Source organism: Perca flavescens, chromosome 13, assembly GCF_004354835.1.
Source record: "Perca flavescens isolate YP-PL-M2 chromosome 13, PFLA_1.0, whole genome shotgun sequence".
In the NCBI taxonomy this organism is placed as follows: domain Eukaryota; kingdom Metazoa; phylum Chordata; class Actinopteri; order Perciformes; family Percidae; genus Perca; species Perca flavescens.
Genome location: NC_041343.1, coordinates 30,084,106 through 30,100,544, shown reverse-complemented (window position 1 = coordinate 30,100,544; position 16,439 = coordinate 30,084,106). Strand labels below are relative to the sequence as shown.

The 16,439-nt window shown below is 41.0% G+C and overlaps 1 protein-coding gene across 3 annotated transcripts in view; it reads left to right on the top strand.

Annotated features, from left to right (window-relative positions):
- The first annotated feature begins 396 nt into the window (after window positions 1–396).
- Window positions 397–16,439, top strand: part of sgcd (sarcoglycan, delta (dystrophin-associated glycoprotein)) — a 323,072-nt gene continuing 307,029 nt past the window's right edge. For 2 of the 3 annotated variants that reach the window (XM_028595709.1, XM_028595711.1), the window contains exon 1: window positions 398–907. The gene's annotated coding sequence lies outside the window, so the exon portion shown is untranslated. Of the gene's footprint in view, window positions 908–16,439 lie in introns of all 3 variants that reach the window. The other variant, XM_028595713.1, reaches the window with a different exon arrangement.

The window sequence follows — 16,439 nt, the reverse complement described above, 5'->3', positions numbered from 1 at the left end:
AATCTTTAGCAGGAAACGCTTCGGCATTTTGTGTGTAATGCTGCTCCGCTGTCTGCCCTGGTCCCTGTCTGTCTGCCCTGGTCCCTGTGTATGTGCGCGTTACATCGCAGAGCCGCTCACAAGGCAGCCTCTCGGGAATTACGTCACACAACAAAGTAGCCTACCTTAGTATTGTGTTGAGCAAAGTGCCAGTCAATTTAAGTACACGAAAAACAGTGAAAACCGGACATTTTAATGAATTTATAAAACCCCCCCGGACGCCCCAGACAGTGGGTAAAAAGTGGACATGTCCGGGCAAAAGAGGACGTTTGGTCACCCTACCATATTAAAATATAAATAATTGGGGTAATTTCATACACATGTGACAGTAAACCCCGTATTTGATTGGTTGCATAAAGCTCATGCGTCAGAGAGAGACGGTTGGTTTGGCTGTACACTGGGCTGCGAATTAGCTAGCTAAACTACACCTTAGCCAGGAGTAAAACGTGTTTGCTCGGTGGCTGTGTGGCATGTTCTAGATTGAGTAGTTGTTCCGTTAAAATGAGAGAGGCTGGAAGTTGACTTTGACGCAGAAAAAAAGTCACAACATTATGGAGTAAATGACGATAATCTGCCCGCTGAACTTCACCTGGCAAATCGCCATATTGAAAGAAGCAAGTGGCGACGCCATTGCGTGACGCACTTGTCATTGAGGCCATATCAGGATGCTTTACCGGATTTATTCAAGCTGGTGTGTATATTATATCTTTGACGCTTTTCGTGCCTACGTCGGCTAAAAGACGTAGCTACCTGTGGAACAGGAGAGATGACGTGAGAACCAGCAACGTGGCTCTGCTGGCCTGGCAATCCGCTCCATGGCAACTAAAGAACTGGACGAAATAATCCAAAATATTGTTCTTCTGTGACCGTGAGTACACATTTCTCTAAATTGGCTGATTAGCTTTTTTCGTTTGTTTGGACAGTTTGTATATTGTACCATCGTTAATGTGTGTGCCAGCTCAATGTGTTTTTGGGTGGTTGGGAATGCAAATAAGCCACGTAACGTTAACGCTATGCGGTTATCTCATCCTTGTCAGTGTTGCCATTCCGTTGAAAGGGATAGTTGTCCAGTTAAAGTGGTGGTTATGTGCTGGCTACAACTTTTGTACAGTGTTGTAATGGCACATATCTATGCATGGCTGCATACAGTAGCGTTGTGTCCGCAGTCGGTCATGTCGTTCTTGTACATTCACAATGAAGCATAAATTCATGTCTTCAGCTCACCTGAAGCACGCGCATGCGCTTAACGCTGGTTTGACCAAATATACCTTTTTCACGGCAGACATGTTGACATGTCATAGTAGGAAAAGCACAGGTCTTCTCTTACTGTGAAAAGTCAAAATGTCTGCTGTGAAAAAGGTCCATAGACCTCAGAATGGACCTTTTTCACAGCAGACATGTTGACTTGTCATAGTAGGAAAAGCAAAGCTGAAATTGATAACCTTAACGATGGCTCAGTTCCATCAAGTGTCCCGGTAAGATATTTCAGTGAGTCAGCATGCACAATACCAGGGTCTCTCCTAAGTGGAATGCAGCCATCATTAATGGTTTTGAATACACCTGTGCTTTTCCTACTATGACATGTCAACATGTCTGCCCTGATAAAGGTCTATAAAAACACCAGACCCTCAATTTATGGCAGTTAAATGTAAATTCCCCCGTAGCTCCCCCACCCACACTTATTGGTTAGTAGTTGCAAATCTAGTCTTTACTTAAACTATACAAACTAGCAGGCTGAAGACTGCAATACTAAAACATATGACCCACAAAAAAAATGTGAAGGTAAACCTTATATAATTCTATCTTAATTCTTTCTTGATATCTTTTTGTTTAGTTTAATTTATGTTCGTTATGTTATGCATACAGTTGTTGGTTTGAATTCCTAAAATTGTTAATAGGGTTTATAAATGTGTTCCACGCTGTAAACGCATGTCATCACTCAGGGCAATTCAAGAGTATGAGCGTGTGCTGGAGCAGGTCAGAAGAACTGAACAGCCACATAGTACATTTTCAGCATATGCTTTTCCTGGATAAATGAATAGCTAAGCAGTACAGGATGTACCGTCAGATTTAACTACAGGCGAAAAACATAACGATGGAGCCTATAGGCAGCAGGACGTAAAAAGAAAAATCTGTATTTAGTGTAGGCAAGACTGGACTAAGAATATATGATAATGGAAGCAATGCAAATAAATGACTCCTTTCCTATTCGTCAGTGGCCACAGGCCATCGCGGCGAGGACAGAAACCATTACAGTGACAGATATGAGCCAGAGCTGTACACCCATCGCACCCCACTGCATGCTGGGAGCCAAGCAGGCGAAAACCCGTGCTAGGGGACCTCCTGGGGAAAACAAATTATCACTGATGGGGGGGAGCTGAGAGTTTCCACCTCTCCCCAGACCACATTTTTACGATCACATTATATCATCGCCGCTGTGGGTTACCGCCATCATGGAGAAGAAGCTTTTTTTCTGCAGATTTAGTGGTCAGGCGGTGAAGAGATGTATATTCGCTTTATGGTCATTAGCCAGCGAGGAAAGTGCACCTTCGCTGGCGGTGCTTTGGCGCCCGTCCCAATTGTTTTGAAAACGATAGCATGGCCCTGGTGGTATCATTTGAAACCCTGTAAATGCTCTCCGCTATTAGCTTAGCCTCTAAGGAGACATATGAGCTTTAGTGATTATACAACACATCCTATCAATATTCATAATCACTGCACAGCTGCAGTCTCAACTGTCTGTCTGTGAAGCTGTGAAAAGAATTCACTATGAATTACTGCTATATATATATATATATATATATATATATATATATATATATATATATATATATATATATATATATATATACATACATACATACATACATACATACATACATACATAGATTTAAAAAATGTAACAAAATTTAAAGGAACACGCCGACTTATTGCGACTTTATCTTATTTACCGTAACCCCCAGAGTTAGACCAGTCCATACATACCCTTCTCATCTCCATGCGTGCTGTAATGCTATCTGACGGCTCCAGCGGCATCAGGCCAGCACAGAACATGCAGGTAAATGGTTCCAGTAATCTTACTGCTCCAAATAAGTGACAAAATAACGCCAACATGTTCCTATTTACAGGTTGTGATTTGTAGAGTCACAGCGTGTACAAAAAACAACATAACATGAGACACAGCCATTTTCTAACCGTAAACAAACCGGGAACTATATTCTCAGGCGGAAGAATATAGTACTTGGGCGGAGTGATATGCTCACAGCAAGCCTGTCTGAGAATATAGTTCCCAGTTTGTTTACTGTTAGAAAATGGCTGTGTCTCATGTTACGTTGTTTTTTGTACACGCTATGACTCTACAAATCACAACATGTAAATAGGAACATGTTAGTAACATGTACAGTTTTCAGCTATATCGCCCAGCCCTACGACGTACCATCACCAGACTGGTAGAAACTCACTACGAAGAACGGACTAAGGTTCCCCGGGCTGGCCCAGTTAGCGCGGAGGTAGGCGACCTATGCATCCCGGCAACGCGGGTGTTTTTGGCGGCTGGACTGACGGTCAGCAGGTAGTGGTCGCGTCTGCCCCCAGATCATCGTCAACATGCTTATCTTTCTCAACACACATCAGTAGACTGGTGCAGAAGTTGTTTCTGAGTTATCCTACTGGTTATTTTGTTATTAGGCTTTGTCCGTGCCTTGGACAGTTTTGAGTTACATTTTGACAAAACCTGTCAGATCTAAGTATTATGTTTTTGTTTAATTATTTAACATGATTCTTTGTATTTATTATTTTGGAACAAACGAGGGTTTCTGTTTAAGTACGCCGGCTAGCAGCTCTGCTGTTTCAGAGCCCCCCGCAGCGCATATATATCTATAATCTATATCTATAACCTCCAGTTTAACTGCCAAAAGTTGTTCTTGTAATTAAGATCTCATCGAGGAAGAACATGCTGTATTTTTGTATTTTCATTGCATTTTTAATTTATAAAAAGTTAAATAAATAATGAATTTTAATATAAAAATAGTAATGATTAATCGATAGTGGATCGTTAATTCTCCCGACGATCGACGAAGAAAATGTAATCGAATGCCCATCCCTAATCACCAGCCATTTAGATTTTGTCACATTTAGATTTTGTATTTTATAAAATTATTTTACTTATTTATAATTTTCATTGTGTAACTTTTATTTAAATGTTGTCACATTTTTGTATGTATGTATGTATGTATGTATGTATGTATGTATGTATACACACACACACACACACACACACACACACACACACACACACATATTTTAGAATATATTTCTCATCACTTTACACCAACGCAAGATAATTTCTGCTTGTTTTATATATTTTTTTGCAATATTTTTTGCAATAAACATTCAAAGATGGCTTCAGCTTAATCACTGTGTTCAGTTCACCAGGGCATTGTTCCCCTGCACAATGCTGAGGAAAGGCAGATGGCTAAACCGGAGAGACACACACACACACACACACACAGGCGCACATATTTGCACGCACGCTTCATTTACAACCATACATAGTTACTTGTATGTATGCACTAACGCACCCACATGGTAGTGATGCTGCAGCCTGGGTAATTAGAGCCCAGTCGTCTCTTTGACACAGTCACACTCACCTTTTGTAGCCTTGCAAGTTATGTGCCTCTTTGTCTGCGAGACACACCGAGAGAAAAGAGCAGTCTGGCAACTAAGGGTTGAGTTATGTGGCACATAAGGAAGGATCAGGAAAATGATACCTGAGGAAGAAAGGTAAGGAAGGAAAGGATGGGGTAAAAAAAAAAGGTAACCGAACAACCTTGTGAAACATGTCACTGTCAAAAGTTCCTCCGATTTATCAACCCAGTTTTCTGTCTGCCTCTCTCTTCAGATAATTGGAAGGTAGCGTCTGTGTGCACAGAGCCACAGGGAGACAGAAAACATATTTTGGCAGGGCTTGACAGGTTAGACAATGGTAGAAAAAAAAAGAACAAATGCTGTCAGGAGACAATAGCTAGAGGAGGGCTGCAGTGCGTACGTGTGCGTGCGCACAGGTGCACAACCCTGCGGTAACTGTGTGCAGGTTTTTGCAGGAACATGCACACTTGTGTGAAAACTTGCGTGTGTCCTTTAATGCACCTTTTTCATGTAGCGCCCTTCCAAAAGCTGCTTTTAAAGGTCTCAGTTTAATTATCTGCAGTAACTTCTCAACCCAAGACGCACTAACCCCCAATTTTGACCAGTTGTGGACATCTGCGTCATTGGGTTTCCATTAAAGTCAACGTGTGTCGTCCCACTGACTGCAGAACGGCTGCGTTCCGACTCCGGCACAGCTCCGGCGATCCTCAGCCGCAGAAGCTTGTGACTGGAAGATTGGTTCCATCCCTGCACCAGCAGAATAGATCTGGGTGAGTGCAAAAAGCTACACCCTCACTCATTTCCCACCACTGTAATGCCCTTGAGCAAGACCTGGAGCTCTCTGTGAAACTTCCCAGAATACATAAAGGTTAGAATAAAATGTTTTGTGCTATTTATTAACTTTAGAATAGACTGTAAAGTTCAAGTAGTACTGAGTAAAGTGCAACGAATGAAGTGCCGTCGCATATAAAGTAGGTGTGTTAACGATATATCGATGAATCCTCAACGATCCAGTATTATCCATACAAAGTAAAAATATCGATACATGGTCATCTTTTAAGATGTGCCTATTTATTTTGAATTTCCCACTTTTATATTTTATATATATATATACATTATTTTTTTTGTTGTTGAAAAGAGTAAAGAGTTTGTTTTTAAATTATATTTAAATGCCTGGAAGAGCTTAGTATTGGCATGACTAATCACATTTTAGTTTATATGTGTATAAATGTAACTGATTTGTGTTTAAATGGGCTTATGCATCGTCTTGTAGAAGTTGCACGCCCCTTAATTGAATCGAATGGAAATTGTGTCGTGGGCAGACTTCATTATATCGGTAAATATTGTATCGGCGTCCAAAGAATCAATATATCGTATTGTGATAAAACGTGTCATTTACACCACTTATGTAAGGATTGGAGCGGTCTTCCTCTATAATACCATTTGAATTTCTTTTTTATATTCAAATAATATTTGAATATATTTGAGCCTGTTATAAATATGTACTACACTACTCAGGCTTAGGTATTGTCAACGCCACTATAAGCATGTGATTGTTGTTACACGTTCTGTCCACTAGAGGGACTTCTAACATCAGCCTGGCCTTGAAAGGGACCTACGTCACGGCGCATTGCATTTCTGGTGCGGCGCTTTAACATTAATTTTCCACCACGAGCACACAGCGACAAACCCAAATCAACAGAGACCTCTGTAATGAAACATGATCTAACAAGTGTAGTGAAGTGGCTCTGTTGTAAAGGCTAATGGTGCTCGGTTAGCACAATGACATCATGTTAGAAAACACAGCCGAAACAATTAGTCATAAACTAAGTAACGTAGTGTTAGCCACGATGCTAACGGCATTAATAACTAAGCCAAACGTTGCTGTCACTGTTTTAGTGATTTTATTAGCAACCTGTTCCTTGCAGATTGTCACGTTACTGAGAATACAGCTGTTGGAAGGTAAAATATGAAGTCAAAGCTAACTCTTGACAGCTAACCTAAACTTTTAGCTGTCTCCATGAAGTTCCCAGCTAAGCTAACATTACTATAACTCACAATGCAGTTAGGAAACCAGAGTGAGCTAACTAATGTTAACATAAGCAGCTCGGTGGATGTCGATTTTAAAGTAATGTTAAAACAATTCTTTTCATCCTTTTTTCCGATTTCCAGCCGCAGCCTGTCACTCCCACCTGGTAGCTCACAATGCCTAGTGTTTCTCACTCCTGTAACTTATTGTTCATCAGATGTGACGTGAGATGAGGGACATTAGCTAACGTTAGATACATTTTTTTTTTTTTTTTTTTTTTGACTATTCAATATATAACAGCCCTAGTAAGGATATGCTTTAGTTCAATAAGTGGCAGTAGAGTTAGGGCTACAGTGGACAGGTGACAAAATACCAAATATTTGCTTGTTCCAGCCTCTTAAATTTGAGGATTTGCGGTTTTCTAACCTCTACATTATAAAATTGATTATTTTTGGGGTTTTAAAAAATAAGCATTTTGAAAACCTCAACTTAGGCTCTGGAAACTTAGAAACGTCTGGAAACTTGTCAGTATTCAATGATCTATCAGTTAAATGACAGAATGGACAGGATAGATTTGTGGATAACGGAAACACTCATTAGTTGCAGCTAAATATAGATCGATAGACGGGACAGACAGACGTATAGATGGGCCGATATAAAGAACTTTCCATTAGCAGTGAATGGTCAGCAGGATTGTAAGCTATATTGGCACTGTGGACCCCGTTACTGACATTATTTGACATTGAATTTGGATCTGGCTTGATCTGCTCCAACTCGGTCCCACAGTGGCAACCAGAGGATGTTTTATTCATCTATTCTGAAATAACCCAACCCGACAGAAACCACATCCTGCTTTTTTGGGGAGAGGGGGGGGTCCTCTGCCCCCTAATAATGCCGCCCTCTGGCTATCCGCATTCATCTTCAGCCCTCCCGCTGGCTCTCTTCGGCAAGTCCGAGCGTCCAGCCTCGCAAACGCTTCGGGAGGTAATCATTTCGGCGTTCTTGTGGGCCCAGATAAAATGAGAATTACGACCTTGTTTAATGGTGTCGTTTAGAATCCTGCTGAGGCCCGAGATAGCATTGTGCCTCCCGTCCACTCTGTGTTCTCTGTGTTTCTTTAGTAGTCAGTCATTAAGATGGTGATGAGCTGGGTGAAACCCGGAGGCCCAGCACATGCAGACAACTACTGGAAGGGGCCATACATGCTGGTTCTATGACATTATTTCAATGGAATTGTGCCTCTTTTAAGATAGTGGAGTATGCCAGAAAATAGAGGAGAGATAGGAAGAGGTCTTCTGGGCTGGCTACAAGTATGTGCCCCCTGTACATGACTGACTTTACGGAGCTGGCTTTGTGCACTGGGGCATGGCAGCATTGCGGTTCGACCAATTAATGTTTTATCAACTCCTTAATTGAACTGAAATACGACAAATAATCTACCGTGATTTCGAAAAAACCTTATCTTGAATTTCCCTGTTTGATTGCTTAGGTCAAGTCAACTCTATTGTCAATTCTGCAATATGTACCAGACATACAGAGCAACTGAAAACACGTTTCTCTCTGACCCACGGGGCAATAAGTCACATAACATAAGTAATATATACAATAAAGATATAAAAAAAGACAAGTAATTTGTAAAATAAAAAATAAGTAATGTATACAAATAAGATAAAAGTAATATATACAGTAATACATTTAAAATAATGCAAATGTAAGGCAAAACCAAACAGTATAGTTATTATTATTATTATTATTTTTTTAATAATAACTTTTATTTACCTATTCCTGTGTAGGCGCACGCTGTGACCAATTTGTAGTTCTCATGAGCAGCAACAAATTCCGCCATCCTCTTCGTTTAACCCACATACGCTGGCATCATTACCATCCCCTCCTACTTCTTAATTCAGCTCGGCACTGCTTTCCCGATTTAAAAACAAATTAAATAAATAAAGAAAACACAGTTTGATTTATATGCTGCCACTATCCCCCCACCAGCACTGGCCATCAAGGGCATCTCTGATCGGACTCTAAATAATCAATTATTTCAGCTAATGACCCCACAAGATCCCCCTTTTAGACTAGGCCGAGCTACCACTTGGCAGGAACCCCTGCGCCCCCGCTTAGTCGACAAGCAATCCGACATTAGCAGGCGCTGACACATCCTCCCAGCCTCCCTGATGGACTCAAGGAGCAGCTCTCCTCTGCTGTGACAGGAAACACTCCGTCTAAACACCCAGCTGTCTTCTCAGCCCGTCCTTCTTCATGGCCAATTTGCAGCGTGTTTTTAAATTATTTTTTTTTACTGTATATCAAGGGTGGTGGGGAGAGATTATGAGAGCGATGTTGACGCGTTGCAGGTCAGGAGGTGATTGTCAAACTGTCCTGTAGTAAGAACATGATCATGTGACTCTGCTGGGTCCTCCAGGTGGCCCAGAGTCCTGTCTGAATGGACATGGTTCTGTCTGGAAGACTTCCTAAGTATTCTATTACTAGGGCTGGGCAATATATCGATATATCGATATCGTGATATGAGACTAGATATCGTCTTAGATTTTGGATATCGTGATATGACATAAGTGTTGTCTTTTCCTGGTTGTAAAGGCTGCATTACAGTAAAGTGATGTCATTTTCTGAACTTACCAGACTGTTGTAACTGTTCTACCGAGGTATTTGGTCAAAAATATCGTGATAGTTGATTTTCTCCATATCGCCCAGCTCTATCTATTACAACTATTTTCAGTTAATAAAACAGAAACGCACTTCAGCTCGGGCTGGGCGATAGGAAGAAAATCAAATATCACTATTTTTGACCAAATACCTTGATCGATATCACGGTCTACAAACTGCAACACTGAAAAGAGATTAATTTAATGATTAAATAAGGTCCCCAAACTTACCTCAACAATAACTTCCTGCTAGTTGTGCTATAGCACTTACTTGAAAAAAATAAGCATATGCCTATATTTGAAAATATCTTTGTATCTCTTTTTGGTGTTGTCGTTTGTAGACGGTCCCTAAGTACTTGCCGTCTCAACACCGGAACTAAACGGAGCTGAATTAGCACAACGTTTATGCATTTCTTTCACATCTACTGCAGCCATATGCACTGTGTTCACTCGGAAGGAATCCCTTCACATGCGTAGGCACTTGTAATGACATCTCAAACGTGTTAAGAGGCTAAAAGCACATTTAAAACTTGCCCCGTTTCAGCCTCCTGGGCGCTAACAATAGCGGGTGGATGACACGGTGTAGGCAACACCGATTTTGTTTTTGTTTTTCTCGCTACTGACAGCACTCAAAATTTACAGACGACAGGGCTACATGTTGAAATCGACCGGAATTCTTCTTTAACCTCACCTACAGAGCAGTCAGACCCTTCAGCAGAAATGTAACTCGCTGATTCAGGAGCCTGAATCTATGGTATTCAGCTGACGTCTGTGATGCCAAACATGTCTATTTTTGGTGTTGACTTTAAGCGAACGCCATAATCCTCTGCAATTAAACGGACCACAGATGGCCTCGCTGCCATTTTATGTCTGGCAAACAGAGCCGCTGCACAAGTTTAGTATTTCTGGATTTACTAATTATGTTGGATTTTGTTTTTGTGAGTCTTCCACGCGGCCTGCTGGGAGACGAAGCAACATTTCATTTTCAAACAAAAAACAAGGTTTAGCCGTCGTCTGGGGTGGTTGTGTGATTTTGTGTTTGTGTTGTTACTGCAAAAAAAACAACCCCACAGTACCCCACAGTGAAATGAATTTCAGATGTAACACTGCAGAGCGTAGCTGCGCCCGGCTCAGTCTCCGAGGTTCAAGGGAGGGCTGTTTTCCAATAGATTTATTTTGCTCTCGCCCGTTGGGAATGATAAATATGCTTGTTTCGCTAAATGATGTAGTTTGAATACATAATAATTTGCTGTGCCACAGAGTCAGGTTAAAGTTCTGCTTTTGTAAGCGTGGGAAGGGTTTCTTTTTTTTTTTTTTTTTATTAACGGCAGTCTTCACAGAAGATGACATTCAAGTTCACAACAAAACCAACAAAAAACCACAAACAGCCATGTCCACAGGCATCTCTGAACAATTAAGTGTCTTAACAAACTATTTCCCAACAGTTGAACGTGGGGGTGGTACGGTTCACAAAACCCACGGTTCGGTTCGTATCACGGTTTTAGGGTCACGGTTTTAGGTTCTGTACGGTTATTTTTTTCTTTTAATCTTTAACACTCCAGAATATACTTCAGCATATGATATATAGCTAAAATTAAACGATGCTGGCGCATTCTCCAGCTCTGGGCAGCCTCTCTCCCACCTGACATCTCTACATGTGACGTGACCTGCAGCGGCACCCCACTCCACTTGAGGAGCGGTCGGCTCGGTGTCTCTCAAAATCTGCTGATTTTGATCTGAAATGAAGACAGATTCAGCAACTGCACGCCCTATTTCTCGCTTAAAATGTTTTCGGAAACACGTTTCGGGGAACTATTTTAGTACAATATGAGATCGTATTCTGAACGAGCCGCCATGACAGTCTGTTTTGAAATTAGGGACCAGCCAGACCCATGTGACGCATTTTTATTTAATTTTTTAATTTTTATTATTTGTTTTTTTTACCTCCTTCGTGCCGGCAGCGCTTCGCCCATGCGGAGTGCGATCACTGTATGCTCCGTTGTATTGTCTCCGTTGTGGGTCTTATTCTCAGTCCCTCCAGAAAAACGCGATTATCAGTTTTTTCTCTTTTTCAACACATAAAATTGCATAAATGTCCTGCATTTTTCTTTTTTTAAGAAAACGTGCCGCATAATTAGGGTTGGGTACCAAAACTCGGTGCCAATAGGGAACCGGTGCCGACGTAAACGGTAGTAACGAGACCGAATAAGAACGAAAGTTTCGGTGCCTCATTTCGGTGCCTGACTTTACACTACACCTGACAGCATGTAACGTTAGCCTACCTTTAGCTAGCAGCTGGATTAATCACGGTTAAAATGCTGACAGCTAACATTAAACAGTGTAAAGTGTGACTGTATTTCACTGTGGAGGACTTCAACAGCGGGATGTAACAGTCTGCTCTGCAGCGCAGCAGCTGCCGTTGTCGCAATTCATAGATATACAGTATGTTTATATGGTCGGAATTAAACAACACAGACGGTGCGTTCACTTGCAGCTGCCGTTGTCGGAATTAAACAACACAGACGGTGCGTTCACTTGCAGCTGCCATTGTCGGAATTAAACAACACAGATTCACTTAAAACTGGTAGCCTCGTGGTGCATTGACAGTAATTGTAAAATACCCTTTTCCCATCTGGGGTTCAACAGCAATTTACTGGTGAAATAAGTTATTGTTATAGTTATTACGTTATTATTAAATCTTTAATTTTGACCATGGCCTTAGCAATAAACAAGTCACTGACTGTTGTTTACTACCCTTATTTATTTATTTATTTTTTTTAACTTTATTGAAAAGTACCGGTTCAGGCACCGTTTAGGCACCGGCACTGTTTTAAAAGTATCGATTTAGCACCGGAATCGAAAAAAAACCAAACGATACCCAACCCTACGCATAATCAAGGATTTTTGCCCGCAACAATCACAAAAACACTGTCTTCTGCTACTGTGTGTATGTAGTAATCTAGATCATTAGCGCCTCCACTGGAGTGTGGAGTGTGTTTTCTGGACGTGGCAGCATCGACGATTCCATTTTTTTTTTATTCGAGAATGTGACTTCATTTCAGTCGACTTCAATTTTAAAATTGAAATTGTGCCACCCTTATTCACAATGCCGCTAAGAGCCGGAATATTATTTAGCGCTACTATTATCTGCCTCTCTGGGAGAAGCATGGCATAAATTTTTACAGCAAGTGTCTGAATTAGTTTGTTTTTCAATCTTGAATCGTGGGGTAATTAAAAATCCAAACTGCAGGTAGTGGTTGACGGTGCCTCACTTGTTTGTCTTCTGTCGCTCATGGTGACAATTTTTTGGTTTTGAGCTTGAACAAAACCATAAATCTTTTCATTTTTTTTATTTTTTTCTATATATCTTCTTTTGTAGAGGAAATGAAAATGTCATGCATCCTGGCAGCAGCACAATGACTCTATCAGAAGACCTGTCATATCCTCTGGCTGACGTGGAATTCACACGGGGGGGTCAGGTTCGTCTTGTTGGAATGCAGAGGGGAAAACGATGCCAGGCTGCTTCCTCTCCTGTTTTGCCCTCCATCTATTTCCCACACAGAGTCATGTGCTGAAGTCTGTGATCCGCTGTATCCTCAGAGTGAACCCGCTCTCTGTTTACAGGCGCTCGTCTGTGTCACGCGCTGGCTCAGTCACAGTTTAATATCTGCTCAAGTGCCATTAACATGAGCGTTTGTCTGTAGCAGGTAAATTGCCACCCCTGCCGCCGACTTCCTCGATTCTCCTGTTACACTCGCTGTGCAGATTTTGGCCAATTTGCAGACTTGTATTTAAAAAAAAAAAAAAAAAAAAAAAAAAAAAAAAAAAAATGTATTAACCAGGTAGGCCGTTGAGAACAAGTTCTCATTTGCAACGGCGACCTGGCCAGGAAAAGCGTAGGCGTACAAGACAACATACAGTTTCACATTCAATACAATTCAAGAATACCGAATACAATAGGCTGGATAAACTACAGAGTTAAGTGAGCAGAATTAAGTGGGCAGAATACAATAGGCTAATAAAGTACAGAATTAAGTGGGCATTTCAAAGGCGGCGCAAAGTGATGTGTAAGGCAGTCGATGGATATGCGAAAGTGATATGGTAATAACACGGATAAACATGAAGGAGTCCTCCCTCAAGAAAATGTGGTTTTTCATAGAAGTAAATATGCAAAATCGCATCATTTTGGACCATAATTATTTCCATATGTGTCTCCAATGTTTGTAAAGGCTAGAGCAGATGATGAATGAATAAATAACACTCAAAAAGCTTGAAGACAAAACTTGCTAAAGTAGTCCACTGGGGACCAACTATAATCACTAAATTGGAGAAAAGTCATTTAGTTAGTTTTGATGCTGACATTGATTTAGAATGGAGTCCGTCGTTACACCTTGACTTTAATTTTGCACATATTCATTTTTCTCTGCTCACATTTAGTGGAATGATCTGTTCTGTATTTGGAAGTACCAGTCATGTAGTTTACTTCAGTTAAAATTTTATGATTTTTTTTTTTTTTTTTCTCCTTGACTCTATATCTATAAGCCAACCCACTAGGGCTGGGCGATATGGACAAAATCAAATACCACGATATTTTTGACCAAAATACCTCTATTGATACCGCAACGATATTGTAGGGTTGACTATCTGTGCTTTCACAAAATATTTACACAATGAGGTTTTTGATAAATAATCATCCGTAATGTGGATATAATGACTAAGTGGGTAAAGGCAAATAATAGAACAGTTACAACAGTCTGGTAAGTTCAGAAAATGACATCTCTTTACTGTAATGCAGCCTTTAAAACCAGGAAATGTCATTCCACGGTATTACGATATCCATAATCTTAAGACGATATCTAGTCTCATATCACGATATCGATATAATATCGGTATATTGCCCAGCTCTACAACCCACACATAAAGCTGTTCACAGGAATTACAAAATGAATTCTAATTTTGTAGAAATATTAATTATTGCAAAGTCCTTTCATTTTGGGCCTCAATGTAGCCTAATGTACCTTGCTGCGAATTTTAACTGAAAAGTGCCGAAAATCACCAAACATTACGAAATAAAGTTTCCACTACAGTTACTGGCATACGTCTGTGACGTTGTCTATGAAAAAAAACAAAATTATATCTGCTGATACTCCATAAAAGTTTGATCATATTATGAGGAAAATGTTTCATGATGATCCATCATAACTGGGTCCATATAGAATGTTGCTCGGGCCGCATGTTTCTGTCCGAACCTGACCCGAGTCCAAGAGAGTAGTAACCGAGTCCGACGCAAATCCGACAGGCGTTCTGTTTTTTTATGTCCGAACCGACCTGAGCCCCAGGCAGGTAACGTAAGCTGAAGCACTGAATTTCTGTTACCTTATCACGCAATTGTTAGGAGCCCAACACAGACCATAAGTCCATACTTTTGATTTATTTTTACACTATATTTCACTCAAAAGAACTTGACGTTCCATGTCAAGTAGTCCGAACCTGAACATCATTTGTAAATATTTGTCCAAACCTGGACCGGTTGGGTATCCATTCCACACTCTAACGTCCTGCATAAATCCAAATTATCATTATGTAAAGTTAAAGTTAGCTACACAAATGCATGGTTGTTTTTCCTCTTGCATAGGCATTTTTAATTTGCTCCCTGGTGTTTTGTTACTGAATTGTTAAGATGTACAGTTAACTGAATTTTACTGAGCGTGCAACCACAGGGTGTTTTTGGAATAGACCTCAGGGCTGCTAGTGTGGGAGTAAACGGGAATAAACTGGATATTTTGAATATTGCTTGTTATAATACTGTTGGTCTAAAACAGGGACGTTAAATGTAGTTGGTTAAAACAACCTGATTTAAAGGTGCAATATGTAATATTGTATGTAAAATAGTTACTGCACTACCAATTCAAAATACTCGAGAGTCGTTTCCCCCGCCCCCTCCTGCCCAGACTCGAAGTTCACGGGGGTTGCCAGGCTGAGACCGCAGCATTCACAACAATGTTGCTAGACGCTTTTCTCACATAGCCAGACATTACTCCACAGCACAGCGGAGTAGCTAACGGTAGATGCTAGTCTCACATAGCCAGACATTACTCCACAGCACAGCGGAGTAGCTAACGGTAGATGCTAGTCTCACATAGCCAGACATTACTCCACAGCACAGCGGAGTAGCTAACTGTAGATGCTAGTCTCACATAGCCAGACATTACTCCACAGCACAGCGGAGTAGCTAACGGTAGATGCTAGTCTCACATAGCCAGACATTACTCCACAGCACAGCGGAGTAGCTAACGTTAGATGCTGGCCATATTGACAGTCATAAAAGCCCATGCTCACGCGGAGCTCTGTAACCAACTGACAGACACACTTTTTCGGCTTAAAATTACAGTATGAACCGCTAAAAACGCAACAACCTCACTGTCCTCTCCACACGCCAGTCAGGCACACTTCCTCGGCTTAGAATTACAATACGAAACGCTAAAAATACCACTACCTTTGCCAACGGAACACACTTCATTGGCTTAGAATTACGGCAACAATTGCTAAACACACTGCAAACTCACAGTCCTCTCTTTCCGATTTACAGCCCCCTTCTCGTGGTTTAAAATAACTTAAAATAACTCACCGTTGTCGGCTCCAGCCGCTGAAGAGGCTACACGCTGTAAACAGCCATGGGCTGCTTGCCTGGTCCTCCTGCTAACGTTAACAGTTAGCAGGGTTAGCATGGCGGCGTTAGCCAGGACCAGTCGGGATCACTTTACTGGCTATGTCTCAATTGTTTTTGCGAGTAACCAGCTCGGGTACTCTAGCTATATAATTCAATGTGAGTACACAAATGTTGAAATGACATAAAATGCCCATCCCTAGTAGCTGTGATAAATTAGCGTGGAGCTAATGCTTACCTGTTCAGGAGAAAATAAGCCAACTCTGCGTCCTTTTGGGCTCTAAGCTGTCTCCATCTTTCAAATACATCTCCAATATTTACCAAGGGGTTGTTACGTCTCTGGTCACGCAACTGTTAGAAACATGCGTTTTTTTCTTTTTTTTAATGTCAT